Genomic DNA, 20,802 nt, shown 5'->3' with positions numbered 1-20,802 from the left:
ATCCATATCTATATGTGAATATCGCTATTCACAAGTACACATGGTATGTATTTCCACCACTCCTACGGGTATCTTCACTATATACCTTACCACTTCTCCCATGTGCATTATCTGTTCCCCCACAGATACTACCCCAACTCTTGAAGAGGATACATATATATAAATTTTCTCAACCACATTTGCTAGCCTGGATATTTGGGTCAGTACTATTATTGAGCAATCGGACTACTTAGTCCAGATATATAATCCCCATTGTTTTTTCTTATACATGTTTCTACATATCATATATCTATTTCATAGATATATTCCATCACCCAGACGAGGAGCAGGACGGTTCAGCACACCGCCTCCCGCCACCGTATCCTCATCTATACTGATACATGGGTTAGTCTTATATCTATTATCTGGTCATGGCCTTTCACAAACTACGCCTGGCTAAACATGACATATTTTTTACTTTAGGATCCATGTGTAGGACCTTATTCTGACCTTAAGCCACACACAAATAGTGTTTCTAAGGGACCAAGGTATGACTTCTTCCTCATTTTCTCTCTACTACCCCTATTCCCTTTCCCATCCATCACTGTATATGCACAGTATACACTAGTCTCCTCATTCTTTTGATTTTTATTGTTTTTCTGTTTTTTTCTGTTGTTCATATTATTGTACATATTGATTGTTTGCTCTTTATTTGATGTTACTGCAGTACACTGAAGAAGGTCAATGTCTTTGACCGAAACGTTTGTTGTACAAGTGGCTGCCATTAAAATTTCATATCATTGCAAGTTGAGTGCCAAAGTTTATTTCACATGTGTGCGTGCATACGTCTTGTGTGCGTGCGCGTGCATGTTTTTGTACTGTGATGTATTTATAAAGTAGTGTGGCGTGTGCAGCATGTGGTTTCAGTGTGTGTGTAATGGCGGTGTGAGTGAGTGTCTTGCTTGTGTGTGTGTTTGTGTTTTTTTATTTTTATCTTTTTTTTTTAATTGTATTGTTGAAAACATTTACAGTTAATGCACTTGTATTTAAAATAAAAAGCATTGAAGCTCCTAATTGTGATGTTAACCCCATCCCGACCTGTGACACAGCGTATGCGTCATGAAAGTCGGTGCCAATCCGACCTGTGACGCATATGCTGTGTCACAGAATGATCGCGTCCCTGCAGATCGGGTGAAAGGGTTAACTCCTATTTCGCCCAATCTGCAGGGACAGGGGGAGTGGTACTTTAGCCCAGGGGGGGTGGCTTTGCCCCCACGTGGCTACGATCGCTCTGATTGGCTGTTGAAAGTGCAACAGCCAATCAGAGCAATTTGCAATATTTCACCTATGAAAATGGTGAAATATTGCAATCCAGCCATGGCCGATGCTGCAATATCATCGGCCATGGCTGGAAAACCTGATCTGCCCCCACCGCCACCGATCACCTCCCCAGTCGTCTGTTATGTGGCCCGGTCCCCTCCGTCCTCCTGTCCGCTCCCCCGTCCTCCTGCCCGCTCCTTCCTTGCTCCGATCCACCTCCCCTGTGCTCCGATCCACCCCCCGAGCTCCCCCCCTTACCCCCTCATACTTACCGAGCCTCCCGGTGTCGGTCCGTCTCCTCCCTGGGCCCCGCCATCTTCCAAAATGGCGGGCGCATGCGCAGTACGCCCACCGAATCTGCCGGCCGGCAGATTCGTTCAATGTACATTTTGATCACTGTGAAAACCTATCACAGTGATCAAAATAAAAAAAAATGTAAATGACCCCCCTCCCCCCTTATCACCCTTATAGCTAGGGACAACAATAAAATAAAGAAAATATTTTTTTATTTTTTTTTCCCCCACTAGGTTCCAGGGTTAGGGTTAGGGTTTTCTAGTCCTCTGTGGATTTTTCCTTAGGGTTAGGGTATTCTGGTCCTCTGTGGATTTTTCCACAGCGCATTTGATAAATTCGCAGCGTAAAACCGCTGCGGACTTATCGCGGATTCAACGTGGTTTTTCTGCGGATTTCACTGCGGTTTTACAACTGCGGTATTCTATTGGAGCAGTTGTAAAACCGCTGCGGAATCCGCAGAAAGATGTGACATGCTGCAGAATGTAAACCGCTGCGTTTCCGCGCAGTTTTTTCCGCAGCATGTTAACAGCGTTTTTTGTTTCCCATAGGTTTACATTGAACTATAATCTCAAGGGAAACTGCTGTGGACCCGCAGCTGCGGAAACGCTGCGGATCCGCAGCGTTTTCCGCAGCGTGTGCACATAGCCTTAGAATTAGGCTATGTGCACACGGTGTGGATTTGGCTGCGGCTCCGCAGCTGATTGGCTGCTGCGGATTCGTAGCAGTTTTCCAACAGGTTTACAGTTCCATGTAAATCTTTGGAAAACCAAATCCGCTGTGCCCATGGTGCGGAAAATACCGCGCAGAAACGCTGCGTTGTATTTTACGCAGCATATCAATTCTTTGTGCGGATTCCGCAGCGTTTTACACCTGTTCCTCAATAGGAATCCGCAGGTGAAATCCGCACAAAAACCACTGGAAATCTGTGGTAAATCCGCAGGTAAAACGCAGTGCCTTTTACCTGCGGATTTTTCAAAAATGGTGCGGAAAAATCTCACACGAATCCACAACGTGGGCACATAGCCTTAGGGTTAGGGATGGAATTAGGGCTAGGGTTGGAAATAGGTTTAAGATTAGACTTGTGGTTAGGGTTATGGTTAGGGGTGTGTTGGGGTTAGGGTTGTGGTTAGGGTTGAAATTAGGGTTGGGATTAGGGTTAGGGGTGTGTTGGGTTAGGGTTGTGGTTAGGGGTGTGTTGGGGTTAGGGTTATGGCTAGAGTTGGGATTAGGGTTAGGGGTGTGTTGGGGTTGGTGTTGGAGTTAGAATTGAGAGGTTTCCACTGTTTAGGCACATCAGGGGACTCCAAACGCAACATGGCGCCACCATTGATTCCAGCCAATCTTGCGTTCCAAAAGTCAAATGGTGCACCCTCCCTTCCGAGCCCCAACGTGCAACCAAACAGTGGTTTACCCCCACGTACGGAGTACCAGTATACTCGGGACAAACTGGGCAACAACTATTGGGGTCCAATTTCATCTGTTACCCTTGTGAAAATAAAAAATTGCTTGCTAAAACATCATTTTTGAGGAAATAAAAATGATTTTTTATTTTCACGGCTCTGCGTTGTAAACTTCTGTGAAGCACTTGGGGGTTCAAAGTGCTCACCACACATCTAGATAAGTTCCTTTGGGGGTCTAGTTTCCAAAATAGGGTCACTTGTGGGGGGTTTCTACTGTTTAGACACATCAGGGTCTCTGCAAATGCAACATGACGCCCGCAGACCATTCCATCAAAGTCTGCATTTCAAAACGTCACTACTTCCCTTCCGAGCCCCGGCGTGTGCCCAAATAGTGGTTTACCCCCAAATATGGGATACCAGCATACTCGAGACAAACTGGGCAACGACTATTGGGGTCCAATTTCTCCTTTTAGCCTTGTGAAAATAAATAATTGCTTGCTAAAACATCATTTTTGAGGAAAGAAAAATGATTTTTTATTTTCACAGCTCTGCGTTGTAAACTTCTGTGAAGCACTTGGGGGTTCAAAGTGCTCAACACACATCTAGATAAGTTCCTTTGGGGGTCTAGTTTCCAAAATGGGGTCACTTGTGGGGGGGGGTTTACTGTTTAGGGACATCAGGGGCTCTGCAAACGCAACGTGACGCCCGCAGAGCATTCCATCAAAGTCTGCATTTCAAAATGTCACTACTTCACTTCCGAGCCCCGGCATGTGCCCAAACAGTGGTTTACCCCCACATATGGGGTATTAGCGTACTCAGGAGATACTGGACAACAACTTTTGGGGTCAAATTTCTCCTGTTACCCTTGGGAAAATAAAAAATTCTGAGCAAAAAAATCATTTTTGAGAAAAGAAAAATTATTTTTTATTTTCATGGCTCTGCGTTATAAACTTCTGTGAAGCACTTGGGGGTTCAAAGTGCTCACCACACATCTAGATTAGTTCCTTGGGAGGTCTAGTTTCCAAAATGGGGTCACTTGTGGGGGAGCTCCAATGTTTAGGCACACAGGGGCTCTCCAAACGCGACATGGTGTCCGCTAATGGTTGGAGCTAATTTTCCATTCAAAAAGCCAAATGGCGTGCCTTCCCTTCCGAACCCTGCCGTGTGCCCAAACAGTGGTTTACCCCCACATATGGAGTATCAGCGTACTCAGGAGAAACTGGACAATAACTATTGGGGTCCAATTTCCCCTGTTACCCTTGGGAAAATAAAAAAGTCCGGGCTAAAAAATCATTTTTGAGGAAAGAAAAATTATTTTTTACTTTCACGGCTCTGCGTTATAAACTTCTGTGAAGCACCTGGTGGTTTAAAGTGCTCACTATGCATCTAGATAAGTTTCTTGGGGGGTCTAGTTTCCAAAATGGGGTCACTTGTGGGGGAGCTCCAGTGTTTAGGCACACTGGGGCTCTCCAAAGGCGACATGGTGTCCGCTAATGATTGGAGCTAATTTTCCATTCAAAAAGTCAAATGGCGCTCCTTCCCTTCCAAGCCTTGCCGTGCACCCAAACAGTGGTTTACCCCCACATATGAGGTATCGGCGTACTCAGGAGAAATTGCCCAACAAATTTTAGGATCCATTTTATCCTGTTGCCCATGTGAAAATGAAAATATTGAGGCTAAAAGAATTTTTTTTGTGAAAAAAAAAAAGCATTTTTTCATTTTTATATATCAATTTCTGAAGCACATAAGGGTTTAAAGTGCTCACTATGCATCTAGATAAGTTCCTTGGGGGGTCTAGTTTCCAAAATGGGGTCACTTGTGTGGGAGCTCCAATGTTTAGGCACACGGGGGCTCTCCAAACGTGACATGGTGTCCGCTAACGATGGAGATAATTTTTCATTCAAAAAGTCAAATGGCGCTCCTTCCCTTCCGAGCCTTACCATATGCCCAAACAGTGGTTTACACCCACATGTGAGGTATTGGTGTACTCAGGAGAAATTTCCCAACAAATTTTAGGATCCATTTTATCCTGTTGCCCATGTGAAAATGAAGAAATTGAGGCTAAAAGAATTTTTTTGTGAAAAAAAAGTACGTTTTCATTTTTACGGATCAATTTGTGAAGCACCTGGGGGTTTAAAGTGCTCACTATGCTTCTAGATAAGTTCCTTGGGGGGTCTAGTTTCCAAAATGGGGTCACTTGTGGGGGAGCTCCAATGTTTAGGCACACGGGGGCTCTCCAAACGTGACATGCTATCCGCTGAAGATTGGAGCCAAATTTTCATTCAAAAAGTCAAATGGCGCTCCTTCCCTTCCGAGCTCTGCCGTGCGCCCAACCAGTGGTTTACCCCCACATATGAGGTATCAGCGTACTCAGGACAAATTGGACAACAACGTTCATGGTCCAGTTTCTCCTTTTACCCTTGGGAAAATAACAAAATTGTTGCTAAAAGATCATTTTTGTGACTAAAAAGTTAAATGTTCATATTTTCCTTCCATGTTGCTTCTGCTGCTGTGAAACACCTGAAGGGTTAATAAACTTCTTGAATGTGGTTTTGAGTACCTTGAGGGGTGCAGTTTTTAGAATGGTGTCACACTTGGGTATTTTCAGCCATATAGACCCCTCAAACTGACTTCAAATGTGAGGTGGTCCCTAAAAAAAATGATTTTGTAAATTTTGTTGTAAAAATAAGAAATCACTGGTCAAATTTTAACCTTTATAACTTCCTAGCAAAAAAAAATTTTGTTTCCAAAATTGTGCTGATGTAAAGTAGACATGTGGGAAATGTTATTTATTAACTATTTTGTGTCACATAACTCTCTGATTTAACAGAATAAAAATTCAAAATGTGAAAATTGCGAAATTTTCAAAATTTTCGCCAAATTTCCATTTTTTTCACAAATAAACGCAGAAATTATCGACCTAAATTTACCACTAACATGAAGCCCAATATGTCACGAAAAAACAATCTCAGAATCGCTAGGATCCGTTGAAGCGTTCCTGAGTTATTACCTCATAAAGGGACACTGGTCAGAATTGCAAAAAACGGCAAGGTCATTAAGGCCAAAATAGGCTGGGTCATGAAGGGGTTAAAAAAATAAAAAATAAAATGATTTAAAAATGTTTTATTCAAACTCAAAATCATTTCACAAAGGTACATTTTAAAGTGTGGTGTATGTAAAAATGTAGACACACCATGCAATACAGAGTTGTTTGAGTGTTTGTTTTAAAATAAAAGGTGTAGGAAAATGTGTAAGAGGTTTTTTTGTTTTTTTTTGTAATTTTTAAAGGGATCTTTTCAAATCACATATGTGGTCAATACATTTTCAACTGGTGTTTAGGCATTTCAACTTTAAATGAGGGTATTTTGTTCACATTTTTTATTTTTTTTATGGGGTGGTGGGAAATGGTTTTACAGCTTGCGCTTGTTACTGAACTAGGATATCCAGCTCAGACTGGTGTGCCTTGGGTATATTTTTTTGGTGGTTTCTCAAAACGTTTTTTGGCCTGCTTGGACATTGCAGAGACATAACATTTGAGCTGGGTGTTTTTTAAATCTATTACATTAGCTATTTTGGGGGGTTTGTGGGTCTAAGTATAAATTGTCTTTATACTTACAGTTCCACCAGGGACCACTGAGCCACCAGGGACCACCGAGCCAGCAAGCTGGTTTCCTGATGTAAGTATTAAAGACCACAAAGCTTTAAATATAATTTGTATAGTAGCTTACAAGTGTCTTTATACTTACAGATTCAACAGGGACCACCAAGCCAAAAAAAACATGTCTTCTTCTGAGAGCTCCCCCCCTTTGCAGCGTAGTCATTTTCAGGTATTTTTAACCTTTTTTTTTTTAGTCTTGTTACATTTTTGGCTTAACACTACATATGCATTAATTATGTTTTCACAGGAAGCTGAAGCAGCCGAGGGCCTCTCAGAAGGAGACGGGGTGGGTGGAGAAATGCTAGGAGCGGGCGTACAGAGTGTAAGTTGTGCCGAAACCGTTGCTTCACCCATCACAGTGCACCCAACACATACAAAACAGATCGTCATACATCACAGTACACATACAACATATGCCTACATCCAACATAATTCATTTTCCTTTTTTTTTTTAGTCTGCTGCACATTCTGGCCAACGCCGTGAAGGTCCTCCCAGCCGCTCCCAGAGTCGGCGTCGTGATCGCCGCAGCGGTCAGCCTGCAGTAAGTTTTCTTTTTTGTGTGTGTTTCAGTGCACTAATTTTTTTATTTTTTTAATTTTTTAACAGTGTTCACAGCGTGCTCCCGACTCAGATGGTGAGGACGGAGGAATTAATGTGGACCGCCTCATAGAAGAGATCCGCGAGCGGGAGCCGCTGTAGAACATGGCTGACCGCAGCCATGCAGATCAATTTGTAACACTTCGGCTCTGGGAGCAAATGTGCTTCATCGTTGTGGATAAGTGGGAGGACCTCGAACCAAGGCAGCAGACTCGATTACGTGAGTAGTCACATTTCAGTAATTTCTGTAGCAGGACGGAATGTGTTGGTGAAAGGGTAATGAAGCGGTGGCGGTCACTCAGAGATCGCTTCAAGAGGGAGTTCAACAAGGAGATGCGGGCCCCGGGTCGATCGGGAGGACGCAGGAGCCAATACAAGTACGGCAGGGCCCTGTCGTTCCTCCGGTCGACGATTTTGAGCAGAAGGTAAATATTCCACAGCCCATTTATGATGTCATAATGTTTACCTGTCTAACCTTATTTTTATTTTTTTTTCAGCCAGGGCTTTTTCCTATCAATATATTAATAGTTTTTTCTTTTCTTTCACAGCACCATCTGTAGGACTCGGGCTGCTACCTTGGAACCCTCTGGAGCAATCCCACAGGAGTCCTTCACCGTGGGCCAAGTCGGTAGACCTACCCCTCTGACCCTTCCCAGACTTCCGGTCCCTCGGCCCCATCCACATCGACCAGCGCTGGAGCATCATCGCAGACTTCGTTACATGAAGCCTCTGGTGACGAGTTAGCCTTCCCTTTACCCCACCCCTCTGATCCTGCCACCTCTAGAACACCTTTAGGTTCTGGGGGGCAGCACCAGAGGGGTCAGGAAAGGAGTTATGCTCCCGAGATTTTGCATCTGAATGCAGCCTTACAGAGCTCTATCAAGCTCTTGGCCGAGCAAATGACTGCTGGGTTCAACATGGTTAATAAAAACATCGCTGAACTCAGCATTCATGCGGATAGGCTGCATTCAGATGCAAAGCAGTTGCCAAATAATCCCTTTTTCCAATCAATGCTCGTGAGCATGGAAAAGCTAACTCTTGACCAGCAGATGCATGTAATGCAAGGCTGCCATGCTGCTCTAGCGCAGGCCATCGCCCAAGCCCCTCCAACTCCCTCGGTAGTTGCACTACCCCCCCCACACACACACAGCCACTGTCTCTCCTACTAAGCCTTTCCAGTACCAAAATCCTTACCGTTTCCCAACCCAGTCCCAATTTCAAATCTCCTCCCCACTGTTTCCTTCCCCATTAAATTTTCCTTCCCCGTATAATTTTACATCTACCCCAACACCACCCCCGTCCAACCTGTCATCCCTGCTCAGCCTCATGTTCCCCCCCCCCCCCCTTCCACTACAGATCAACCCCAACCCAGTAGGCTTCCCCCACTATCGACGTGGTCCAACCTTCCAGCCCCTCCGATAGTATCTCCACCCCACAGTTTACAGATTTCTAAAGCAATAACAAATTTGAAAAATTTGGTTAAAAAAAGTGTTTAATAAAAATTTGCTAAAATAAAATTTGTTTAATAAAAATTGGTTAAAAACAAAATGTTTCATAAAAATTTGGTTTTGTTTAAAAAACTATTTTATTCTCAAGTGTCTTCATTTAACTATGGTAAAAAAAAGTACAAAAACATAACACAAGTTGTAAAGGTATAACATGGTTTTTTTTTTATTACAAAACATACCAAACTTTAGGGAAAGAAGTAAAACTTGGTGTCAAGAAAATCAGAAGAGTGACTTTGGCAATAATGTTTCTGTATAGACATACATAACATCAAATACACATCTCAACTAATATCATCTTGCCATGGAACTCTGACTTCAGGCGACATAAAATAATCGGCGAATTTGTCCCTCATTCTGGAAACCGCAACTGCGGTACGAACAGAGACACATTGATAGTCCGACGAGGTGGTTTCCAAATCCTCTTCCTCCATGTCAACTGGTTCCTTGGAAATGACGAAGTTATGCAGTACCACACAGGCCTTGACCGCGTCATCCACAGTCTCAGTTTGCAGTTTTATTGCGGTTAGCAGCACTCGCCATTTAGCTGTTAAAATACCGAAGGCGCACTCCACCACTCGTCTGGCTCTAGTTAACCGATAGTTAAACACTCGTTTACTTCGTGTTAATCCTCTGCTGGAAGGTTTAAGCAGGTGTGTTGAAAGCTGGAATGCCTCATCACCAACACACACGAATGGCATTGGTGGGCCAAATGTTCCAGGGAGTGGTCTTGGCGGTGGAAACTGATTTGTGTCTCCGTATAAGCAACGGCCCATAGGAGACGTTTTGAACACCTGGGAATTGTTTGAGCGGCCATAGGCTCCAATATCCATCGCAATGAATTTACAATGGGCATCCGCTATGGCCATCAGCACAGTAGAAAAGTATTTTTTGTAATTATAGTATTCAGATCCTGATCCTGCAGGTTTAGTAATCCGTATATGTTGCCATCCACGGCACCCAAGCAATTAGGGAAATGGCAAAGTTTTTCAAAATTTTCGGCACTCTCCAGCCACATGTCCATTGTTGGATTTGGTATGAACTCCTCGTGCAAACAATCCCACAGTGCTCGGCAGGTCTGTTTAACAATCCCAGAGATAGTGGAGATCCCCAGACGAAATTGGTAATGAAGTGATGTTAGCGGTTCTCCAGTTGCAAGGAATCTGTGGAAATAAAAAAAAAAATGTATTATTACAAACTGCAAGCAACAACATTACAGTTTAAGGCTATTTTCCCACATAGAAGAATATTATATTTAGTTTTCAAAACCTTTTTTTAAAAAAAAAACATGTTAAACGCACTGCAGAATTTTTTGTTTTGAGTTGTTTTGCAGATTTAAACCGGCGTTATGACAGCTGCGGATTACTATTATGGAGCAGGTGTTAAACGCTGTGGAATGGGCACAAACTATTGAAATACTACAGAAAATGCAACGCAGTGCTGCAGTGTTTCAGCGCAGTATTTTCCATAGCATGGTCACTGCAGATGTTGTATTCCATAGGTTTACATGGTAAGGTTAACACAAGGAAAAATGCTGCGAATACGCAGCGTCAAAGCACAATGAACATTGATGAAACTATCGTATATACTCGAGTATAAGCCGAGATTTTCAGCCCAAAAAAATGGGCTGAAAGTGCCCCTCTCGGCTTATACTCGAGTCATGGAAGGCGGGGGGGTCGGTGGGTGAGGGGGAGCGATGCCTGTCAAATGCTCACCTGCTCCGGCGCTCCTGACGTGGTCCCTGCATGTGCCACGATGTTCGTCGTGGCAGCTTTTTCCCCTCTTCAGCGGTCACGTGGTACCGCTCATTAAAGTAATGAATATGGACTCCACTCCCACAGGGGTGGAGCCGCATATTCATTACTGTAATCAGCAGTACCATGTGACCGCTCACTACAGGAAGAAGCTGCCTCGCCGAACACCGTGGGACATGCAGGGACCGCGTCAGTAGCGCTGGAGCAGGTGAGCATGTCATATTTACCTTCCCTCGTTCCACCGACGCTCCGTCTTCCTGTCCTCTTGCTGTGACTGTGCAGGTCAGAGGGCGCAATGACATATTAGTGTGCGCGCCGCCCTCTGCCTGAACAGTCAGTGCGGAGAGACGGGACGCTGAGGAGCAGCCGGCAGCGACGAGAGGTGAGTGTCATTTTTAGTGCAGCAGCAGCATAATGTGGCACAATGTTATATGGAGCGTCTATGGGGCCATACTGAACTGCATGGAGCATTATATGGGGCATCTATGGGGCCATAAAGAACTGCATGGAGCATTATATGGAGCATCTATGGGGGCATAACTGCATGGAGCATTATATGGGGCATCTATGGGCCCACAACTGCATGGAGCATTATATGGGGCATCTATGGTGCCATAACTGCATGGAGCATTATATGGGTCATCTATGGGGCCATAACTGCATGGAGCATTATATGGGGCATCTATGGGGCCATAACTGCATGGAGCATTATATGGGGCATCTTTGGGGCCATAACTGCATGGAGCATTATATGGGGCATCTATGGGGCCATAACTGCATGGAGCATTATATGGAGCATCTATGGGGCCATAAAGAAGTGCATGGAGCATTATATGGGGCATATTTGTATATGAGCATCTTATGGGGCCATAATGAACTGTATGGCCTTTATATGGGGCTCCTGATTCAATATGGATATTCAAAAACACTTAACCTACTGATGTCTCAATTAATTTTACTTTTATTGGTATCTATTTTTATTTTTGTCATTTACCGGTAGCTGCTGCATTTCCCACCCTAGGCTTATACTCGAGTCAATAAGTTTTCCCAGTTTTTTGTTGCAAAAGTAGGGGGGTCGGCTTATACTCGGGTCGGCTTATACTCGAGTATATACGGTAAATAAATTTAAAAAAAGTCTTACCGAATTGTCACCATCAGACGCTGCAGCGGTGAGATGGAAAATTCAAATAGGTGTCCTTTCTTCGGATCAAGTCCCCAACACTTTCCACCAACACATCAAAGAGTTCAGGTCTCATGTGCACGTAGTTGAACAACTTGTCCGGGTTCTGCCTCAACTCCAGGTACAGCGTTGAATAGACGCCACATGTCAATCGCTCTGCGTTGATAGGATGTATCCAAAGGCGGCTCCGTCGATGTCGCTGACGAAGCATCCGCTCTCTTGCTGCCTTCTTTTCACGAACAATGATTGTCAACCTATTGGCCTCGAATGCAAAATCAGAATAGATGGTAACAATCCTTGTTAGAATTCCTTCCATTTCTGCCACTTGCTCTAAACCCTGTCAAAGATGGGGTGTAAAAACACTCAATATATAGGTTTCCCTTATTCTCCAGTAGCCAATCACATTTGGGAGACTCCCATTTGTAGGCATGGAAAACAGATCTGTCAAAGAAACGGATGGTAAAATGGACAAGATGAATGCAATGGATCCAGTTTTTTTACGGAACCGTCAAGCGGATCCGTCGAAATACTGTATGCGTTGGATCCGTTTTTCACTAATTTTGACGCATCCGTCAATACGTCGCGCCGACGCATTATGACTGCCGCCTGCCGACGGAAGTGTGAAAGAAGCCTTAGTGATGTCACAAGCCCAGAAGTATAAGTTACTACACTTATCCCAGCCTACATTCTTGCCTGTGACCTTAATGCACGAAGACCCTTTGTAATGCATTGTGATGTCTGGATCCTCAACCAACATGGTTAGTCCACAATGACTTAAGCAAAATGTGAGTGTAATCTTCTATTTTAATCCTTATTTTATTTGTAGTTGCAATGTACATATGATTGTCTCCTTGATAATATCTTTTTAATATTTTTGTAAATACTGCCTATCTTTTATGGAGTAAAATTTTACTAAGCTTGTCTCTTCTGCTCTATAAACGAACTGTGTCCTTTCAGGTGAATTACGCTACTGATTTGGGTTGGCTCCGGACCCGTTAACCTTTGGTGCAATCGGAGCTGGTGGCAGCATACCTTGTCCTGTGCAATCCATCATCTCTGCAGTGACCAGCAGCGTTGTTAATTATTGTTCCCGCCTGAGTGGGAGTAGTTAATCACCCTCACTGCAGTGAGCCCAATAGCCAGTACATAGCAGGCAGCCTTTCTGACGACTAATTGCCCCAGGTGCAGTACCTAACCTGACCTGAGGTTGGGGGGGGGGGCGCCAGAGAGCTGCAAGTTCCAAACCGGAACTGGGATATAGATAAATCCCCTTCAGAGGGAACCAGGGGCAAACAAACAACCCCAGTTCATGACAAATTGTTGTGAGCAGTGGGGACGATAAAGATATCCTCCCCGGGATCCCTGACACCGCTAGGATTCGTGACATAGTGTTGGCAGCACAGTGTGAACCATGACAACCATCATTTTATAGACAATCATCTTGGCTATCTGTCTGACCTCTGTTCAGCCGTGTCCTTCTTAAGTGCACAAAAGTGTGGTCGATGGCATTTTATGTTCGCCTGAAGACGGACACCGCCGGATCACAGGTCAGACAGCGTTCACAATGCCTCCATCTGCCTCCTTATAGGGAATTTTCCTCCAGGGTTTTCATATGAATCACGTATTTCAGAGATTTATATGGAAACCCAGGTGTAAGCGCTCAGAGGCACAGGATAAATGTGTGCCGAGCCTTACTGTGATCTTTGGGAGGCAGAATGAAAAAATCAACAGCATGTGAAGAATTGGTTTTATTTATTTTTTATGCTGTTCCTCGGGTATAAGTGATTAGGCGACTATATTCTATGTGCTATTACAGCGATACCAGATTTATATCGGATTTATATGTTTGGCTGCTGTCACACAATAAAAGACGCTTTTTCTTGTGTGGAAAAAAATAGTTTTTGCATCTCCATATTTTGAGAGCTATAATTTATCCATATTTCTTCTGATAGTCATGTGACAGCTTGATTTTGCGGGACAAGTTTGCGATATTATTTTTGGGAGGCAGAATGAACAAAAAACAGCAATTTATTTGGGTCAGTACGCACACAGTGATACCACATTTATATTGTGTTTTTTATGTTTTGGTGCTTTTAGACAATAAAAACTTTTATAGAAAGAAAAGAACAACATTGTTATCTATATTCAATTTTTGTATCTAGTGTTATTCCACTTTTTGTTCATCGAGATGATGAAAAAGCATCGTTTTATTTTTGTTTGATCGCCTCCATGCCAAGCCGCATTGATGCAGTAATTGATGCAAAAGGATCCCTGACCAAGTACTGAGTGCATTTACTGAACATACATTTCAGTAGGCCAACATTTCTGATTTTAAAATCATTTTTTCAAGCTGGTGTTATAAAGTATTCTAATTTACTGAGATAACTTTTGGGTTTTCATTGGCTGTAAGCCATAATCATCAACATTAACAGAAATAAACACTTCAAATACATCACTCTGTAATCACTATCTAATATGAGTTTCACTTTTTGTGTTGAACTGAAATAAATTAACTTTTTGTGGGATGCACCTGTAAGGGCTCAGTGTAGCGCACAGGATAAATGTGATGCCAAATGTTATGTAAAATGTTCCCAATAAAAGCTTCAACTCAGTCCTCAAAAATGGCAAGTCCCCAGTCGGGTATGTCATCTGTTAACAAATATAGGGGATTTCCACGTTACTGGTAGCACAAAGTCTCTGCAAATCCGCTAATGCCCCTTGTCCCCCAATAGAAATTTGGCAAATTCTGTGCTCACAAATCCAAGTGTCCCTTCCCTTCTGAGCCCCAGTGTGTCTAAGCCACATTTAGTATCCACATGTTTGACATTTCTGTAGCGATGAGAGTCCACCTAATTTACAGGTGCGTGTCTGCAGAAGAACAAGCTGGGCATAACGTAGTGGTGACTGCAAAATACTGGTCACTACAATGACAGTTTGCAATTTTCACTCCCTTAATGAACTGTTTATTTGCTGTCTTGTGTTTTTCACTTTACCCGTCATTGTGGTAATGTTATGGCATGTAGTTGTTTTCCTTATTACTTTCACTGACGAGGGTCTTCATTGTGAGCTTCATAAAATATATGTAGAAATCCCTTTTGTGTTGTAGAAAAAATTCATATCCAATCTATCTTTCATCCTTATAGGAAAGGATTGTGAGAATAACGGTTTGTCACTAAATTGTGAAAAAGAAGATATCAGGAAGCACTCTAATGGAGAAAACCTCATTACCCTTCATGGGCCTCCTGGACTTCACAGCACTTCACTTCCTTATAATCCTCCTAATCATGAGGAACCCTCTTCTGAGCAATCTCGCATTGTTACCACAATTCCAGGTGACAAACTGGATACAAGAATTCAGTGTGACAAGCAACTTCCTAAAAGCTCAGATTTTGTAACACAAAGAAAGCACAAAGGAGAGAAGCCATACTTCTGTTCAAAATGTGGAAAATGCTTTACAAAGAAATCAAAATTTGTTATACATGAGAGAACTCACACAGGAGAGAAGCCATTTTCATGTTCGGAATGTGGGAAATCCTTCACAGAAAAAGGGAGTCTTATTAGACATCAGAGAATTCATACAGGAGAGCACCCATATTCATGTTCAGAATGTGGGAAATGCTTAACAGATAAATCAAAATTTGCTAGACATGAGAGAATTCACACAGGAGAAAAGCCATTTTCATGTTCGGAATGTGGCAAGTCCTTCAAAGATAAAGGGCATCTTATTACACATCAGAGAATTCACACAGGAGAGAAGCCATTTTCATGTTCTGAATGTGGGAAATGCTTCATAGAAAAAGGGCATCTTATTACACATCAGAGAATTCATACAGGAGAGAAGCCATTTTCATGTTCGGAATGTGGGAAGTCCTTCACAGATAAAGGGCAACTTATTACACATCAGAGAATTCACACAGGAGAGAAGCTATTTTCATGTTCAGAATGTTGGAAATCCTTTACAGATAAATCAAGTTTTACTAGACATCAGAGAATTCATACAGGAGAGACTCCATATTCATGTTCAGAATGTGGTAAATGTTTTAGCGATAAATCAAATCTTGTTAAACATCAAATAAGTCACGCAAAGGAGAAACAGTTTTCATGTTAACAATGTGGAAAATGTTTTACAGATACATCACAACTTGTTAAACATCAGAGAACTCACACAGTTTTGTAAATAAATCAAATCTTGTTAACCATCAGTAATCATACAGAGAAAAGCTGTATTCATACTCAAAATGTGGGAAATCTTTTGGTTTCATCTTTACTATGGAAGCCTAAGAAGGCTGTGAGTGACTGCTCAGCCACCCAATGGGATCTGGTGTGTGCTGTACTGTCAGTGTTGTGAGTGACAGTCCAGTCTTCAAATCAAGAATGGAAGGCACCTGGGTAAACATCCATAGGCTATGCCAAATTGAGCAGTAGGGCTGTCTATCAAAATGCTGACAAAAGTGTCTCACATCTTGCCACTGGGCTTTTTACTCATTTCTCAAGGCAAAACTTCTCCAGCTCCAAGTTAGATGGTTTCCTCTGGAGAACAGCGATCTTCAAGACCACAGATTCTCAATTGGATTAAGGTCTGGGCTTTGACTAGGCCACTCCAAAACATTTACACGTGTCCCGTTAAACTTCTCGAGTGTTGCTTCAGCAGTATGCTTTGGGTCTGGTTTGGCGTCAGACATAGCATTTTCCTTGGTGGCCAAAAAATCAATTTTGACCTCCTCTGACCACAGCACCTTGATCAATACAATTGAGGAGTCTCCCACATGTCTTTTGGCAAACTGAAAATGAGCCTTACAATTTTTGTGTGTAAGTAAAGGCTTTTTTTCTGCCCATTGTTCCATAAAAGCCACCTCTATGGAGTGTACAGCATATTGTGGTCGTATGGACAGATACTCCAGTCTCTGCTTGGGAACTCTGCAGCTCCTTCATGTTTACCTTTAGTTTCTGTACTGTCTCGCTGATTAATGCCCTCCTTGCCAGGGCTGAGAGTTTTGGATGACTACCTTCTCTTGGCAGGTTTGTTGTGGTCCCATGGTGTTGCTTGGTTAGTCATGCCCCTTGCTTAATGATGTTGCAGCCTGTATTACCTTTAAGAAAAGGTGTGTACATAATGACAGAAATGTAACACTTAGATTAAACACAGAGGGCGTCCTGGCATTAAGCATGGGATTTATGAAGGTAATTGCTTGCAACAGAAATTTTTTGGAGCTTCATAACAAAAGGGGTGAATAAATATGCACATGCTAATTTTTAGCTCTTTGATCCCTAAAATTTAATTTATGCCTATATTTTTCTCACTTCAACAACTTATACTATTTAGTATTGATGCATCACACACAAATCGGATTACAAAAATATTTACAAACAGATTTTAACTTAACAAAATAGGTAAAAAGCCAAGGATGTGAATACATTAGCAAGCCACTGTAACTGGCAAGCTGCGAGCAGTTCAGTGAAAGCTGTAACTTAGTTTTGTGTTGTTGTGTGCTCAGCTCTGTGTCTTTCTCTGATCTTGTTGCCTGACTAAGGATTTGTCGTGACTATTCTTGTGGATTATCTCTTCTGCTCCTGACTCTCTCTGACTGTAGGTACCTGACCCCTGACTTGGCTTCTGACTATCCATTTTTCTTACTCTCTTGTCTTTATGTATCCTCCTGATATTTGACCCCTGACTGTTACCTGACCACGCCTCTGTCTTTCCCCTCTGTACCATGAGCCCTCCTGGAATCTGACCTCGGACCTCCTGACTACCCTGTCTCACAGCTTGTTGTGAGTAGTGGCTCAGCATCAGGGATGTTGTTAGTGTCAGATCTGGGGCTCCATTCCCAAACATTTTGCCCAGAACCCCAAAGCTCCTGCCAGACTGCAGTGGGGGTGACAGCATGTCAGGTGAAAGTTACTCGGTGCACTGACGGCTGCCGCCCCACTGCCATAATCCCTGTCGTTGATTTCCTTTATCTCGCTGTGGGGGAGAGGAGTCTGGCCGCTCTGCAGGCAGGAGGATGTGCTCGGTACATTTCGTCCCCCTTCCTCAGTAAGCAGAGTGGCCTCTAGTGTCGGCACAGGAGAGATAGGAGCTGAAGTCATAAGACATCGGAGAGCAGAGGGAACACTGCAGGATGAGACAGGAGGCTTTGATCTGCCCAGTGTAAGGGTACTTTCACACTAGCGTTGTTTGTAATAGGTCGCAATGCGTCGTTTAGGAGAAAAAAACGCATCCTGCAAAGTTGTCTGCAGGATGCGTTTTTTCCCCATAGACTTACATTTGCGACGCATGGCCACACATCGTATCCGTCGTGTGACGGATGCGTCGTGTTTTGGCGGACTGTCTGCACAAAAAACCGTTACATGTAACTTTTTGTGCGTCATGTCCGCCATTTCCGTCCATGCATGTGCTACCGGAACTCCGCCCCCTCTTCCCCGGACATTACAATGGGGCAGCGGATGCGTTGAAAAACTGCATCTGCTGCCCCCGTTGTGCTACTTAACACACTGTCCGTCGGGCCGACGGTTTGCGACAGCCCGTACCGACGGGCTAGTGTGAAAGTAGCCTAACAGGTCTGATTGAGGAGGTGTATTTTTCTTTCTCGCTTCATTGGGGGACACAGGTAACCATGGGTGTATGCTGCTGTCGCTAGGAGGCTGACACTATGCAAATAAAGAAAAATAACTCCTCCCCGGCAGTATACACCCTCCGACAGGCACCAGGCAACATCAGTTTTTGCTTAGTGTATGTAGGAGGCGGACCTGGATCTAACACCAGATCCGCATTTATTTTTCTTTCAGGGATTGTGTGTGTTTATTAATCTTTTTCCCTTTCCTTTCAGACACACTTCTGGGTGTTACAGGGTGCAGTTCTTCTCAAACTGATTTTCCGCATTAAGCGACCGAGAGAGCAGTGTGGTATCACCCACATCGCACCCTCTCGGATTCGCTGGGCAGGACTTTGTTTCATGTCACCCTGGGGTGTTCATGTTTACTTTTGGTGGCCAGTCCTTGCCTTTTTTCCCCCCTCATCCCTCTCCTCGGAGTGGGCTGAGAGGAAGACGGTGGTCACCTGCGGTGACCTCCCCTTTTAAGGGGTTGACGCTGTCTTCTGCGCCAGTTGATATAGTGCGGGAAGGAGGACCACATCTCCCAGGACCCTTTCTGCCATCAAGGGATCCTGATGCGTTCCTCATCTTCAGGTAGGAAGATCTTCAAGCAACAGCAGCCCCCCCTCCCTCCCATTCCCTGCATCGTCGCAATCTCCATGCAGAGGAGTTACCGGGCTAGGGGATTCGGGGGCCATCGGGCGCTCTTTTATTTAAATCTCGCGCCTCTTTCCTCGCAGCGCGCTTTTTCCACCATATTCCTTTCCGGCAAGTCTTCTTCCTCCTCGTCTCCAGCGCTGGACACACCTTGCTTGCACACCTCACTGGTATTGGCCGTGCTCCGGCAGGCCACACCCCCCTTTTTCCCTGCCGGCCTATCGGGCTCTTGGTTTCTCTTCAGCCGGCCACGCCCCACTGTTTGGCGCACTCTCTGCCCGAGCAGACGCTCGCAGCCTGAGCTTTCCCGGCCAGCTGCCTTCTGTGCATTGCGTACTCTGGAATACCTCTCCATAGATGGGGGACACAGTGTAACTGCGCTTTCGCCAGGTCTGTAGATTTTTTTGCTTTTCTCCATCCCCAGCTGATTTTCCTCTAGGCATCATCACCTGCTGGCATATTGCTTCAGGTACCTTTTTCACTCTACCTATGCCCAACCCCGCAGGGGCCCCCGGCTATATCGTAACGGTAATTCACTATGCTTGTGCCTGCTGTAAGAAAAAGTGGGCTTCAGGCCAGCTGTTGCCTTTCTGTACGTCCTGCAGTCCTTCCATCATGTCCATCTCTCAGGAGGCCCCTAATGCTCGGGATGAGTGCACTCCCCCTCCCCTGGAGTGGGCTGTTGCAATGTCTCAGTCAGTCTCCGACCTGACTAAAGTGTCTCAGTCCCTGGTTCAGGTACTAGAACATATTCCACTGCTGACTACTGCCACCAGTGCCATGAACGCTTCTCACAGCGATTCGCTCGCACCTGTCCGAAACCCTCACAGGGGCAGACTTGAGAAAAGAACCACAAAACATTTTCTGTCTAGTCAGAGGCGTAGCTAGGGTTTTGGTCCAGGGGGGGCGAAGCTTCTGAGTGGGCCCCTAACCAGGTAACCTTCATTACAATTCGGTGATGCGCCCTAATAGTGGAGGAGAACCTCAGCAGATGACCGCGCTGTTACTGAAGATAATCTCTATATAAAGACCAACACTGATATTACCGCCATATGGTCAGTGGTAGATACCAGTCCTACAGAACATATAACAGATCACTGCACAGTTACAGATAATGACTTACCTCTGACGTTCTTTCTGATAGAATTGTTCATTTTTCCCATCTTTTCCATCTGGCCCAGACCGACATGACAACTTCTTCCAGCTACAACTCATCTGCAGAGAATACAACAAAGACATGTTTCACTTCTCACATTCCAGCCCCATCACCATCTATTCCCAACCTGCACAACTTCCTCATCCTGCTGATACCCCAATACAGAGCTGCTGCTGCCGTATGTGTCCCTATTACTGCCCGATACCCCAATACTGAGCCGCTGCTGCCGTATGTGTCCCTATTACTGCACCTGATACCCCAATACTCAGTCGCTGCTGCCGTATGTGTCCCTATTACTGCACCTGATACCCCTATACTGAGCCTCTGCTGCCATATGTGTCCCTATTACTGCACCTGATACCCCAATACTGAGCCGCTGCTGCCGTATGTGTCCCTATTACTGCCCGATACCCCTATACTGAGCCTCTGCTGCCGTATGTGTCCCTATTACTGCACCTGATACCCCAATACTGAGCCGCTGCTGCCGTATGTGTCCTATTACTGCCCCTGATACCCCAATAGTAAGCCACTGCTGCCATATGTGTCCCTATTACTGCACCTGATACCCCAATACTCAGTCGCTGCTGCCGTATGTGTCCCTATTACTGCACCTGATACCCCAATACTGAGCCGCTGCTGCCGTATGTGTCCCTATTACTGCACCTGATACCCCAATACTGAACCACTGCTGCCGTATGTGTCCCT

General features: G+C 44.3%; 1 protein-coding gene and 1 pseudogene across 3 annotated transcripts in view; both read left to right on the top strand.

Annotated features, from left to right (window-relative positions):
• Positions 1 to 17,849, top strand: part of LOC143793597 (uncharacterized) — a 55,443-nt pseudogene extending 37,594 nt beyond the window's left edge. Inside the window, exon 5 of the transcript XR_013220164.1 lies at positions 14,832 to 17,849. The product of XR_013220164.1 is annotated as an uncharacterized LOC143793597 (transcript). The remainder of the gene's footprint in view (positions 1 to 14,831) is intronic.
• LOC143793496 (uncharacterized) overlaps positions 1 to 20,802 on the top strand; it is a 606,170-nt gene that overhangs the window by 359,539 nt on the left and 225,829 nt on the right. The gene's annotated exons all lie outside the window — the stretch shown is intronic.

This window comes from Ranitomeya variabilis, chromosome 1 (genome assembly GCF_051348905.1).
Source record: "Ranitomeya variabilis isolate aRanVar5 chromosome 1, aRanVar5.hap1, whole genome shotgun sequence".
In the NCBI taxonomy this organism is placed as follows: Eukaryota; Metazoa; Chordata; class Amphibia; order Anura; family Dendrobatidae; genus Ranitomeya; species Ranitomeya variabilis.
This window is presented reverse-complemented; position numbering and strand designations above follow the sequence as displayed.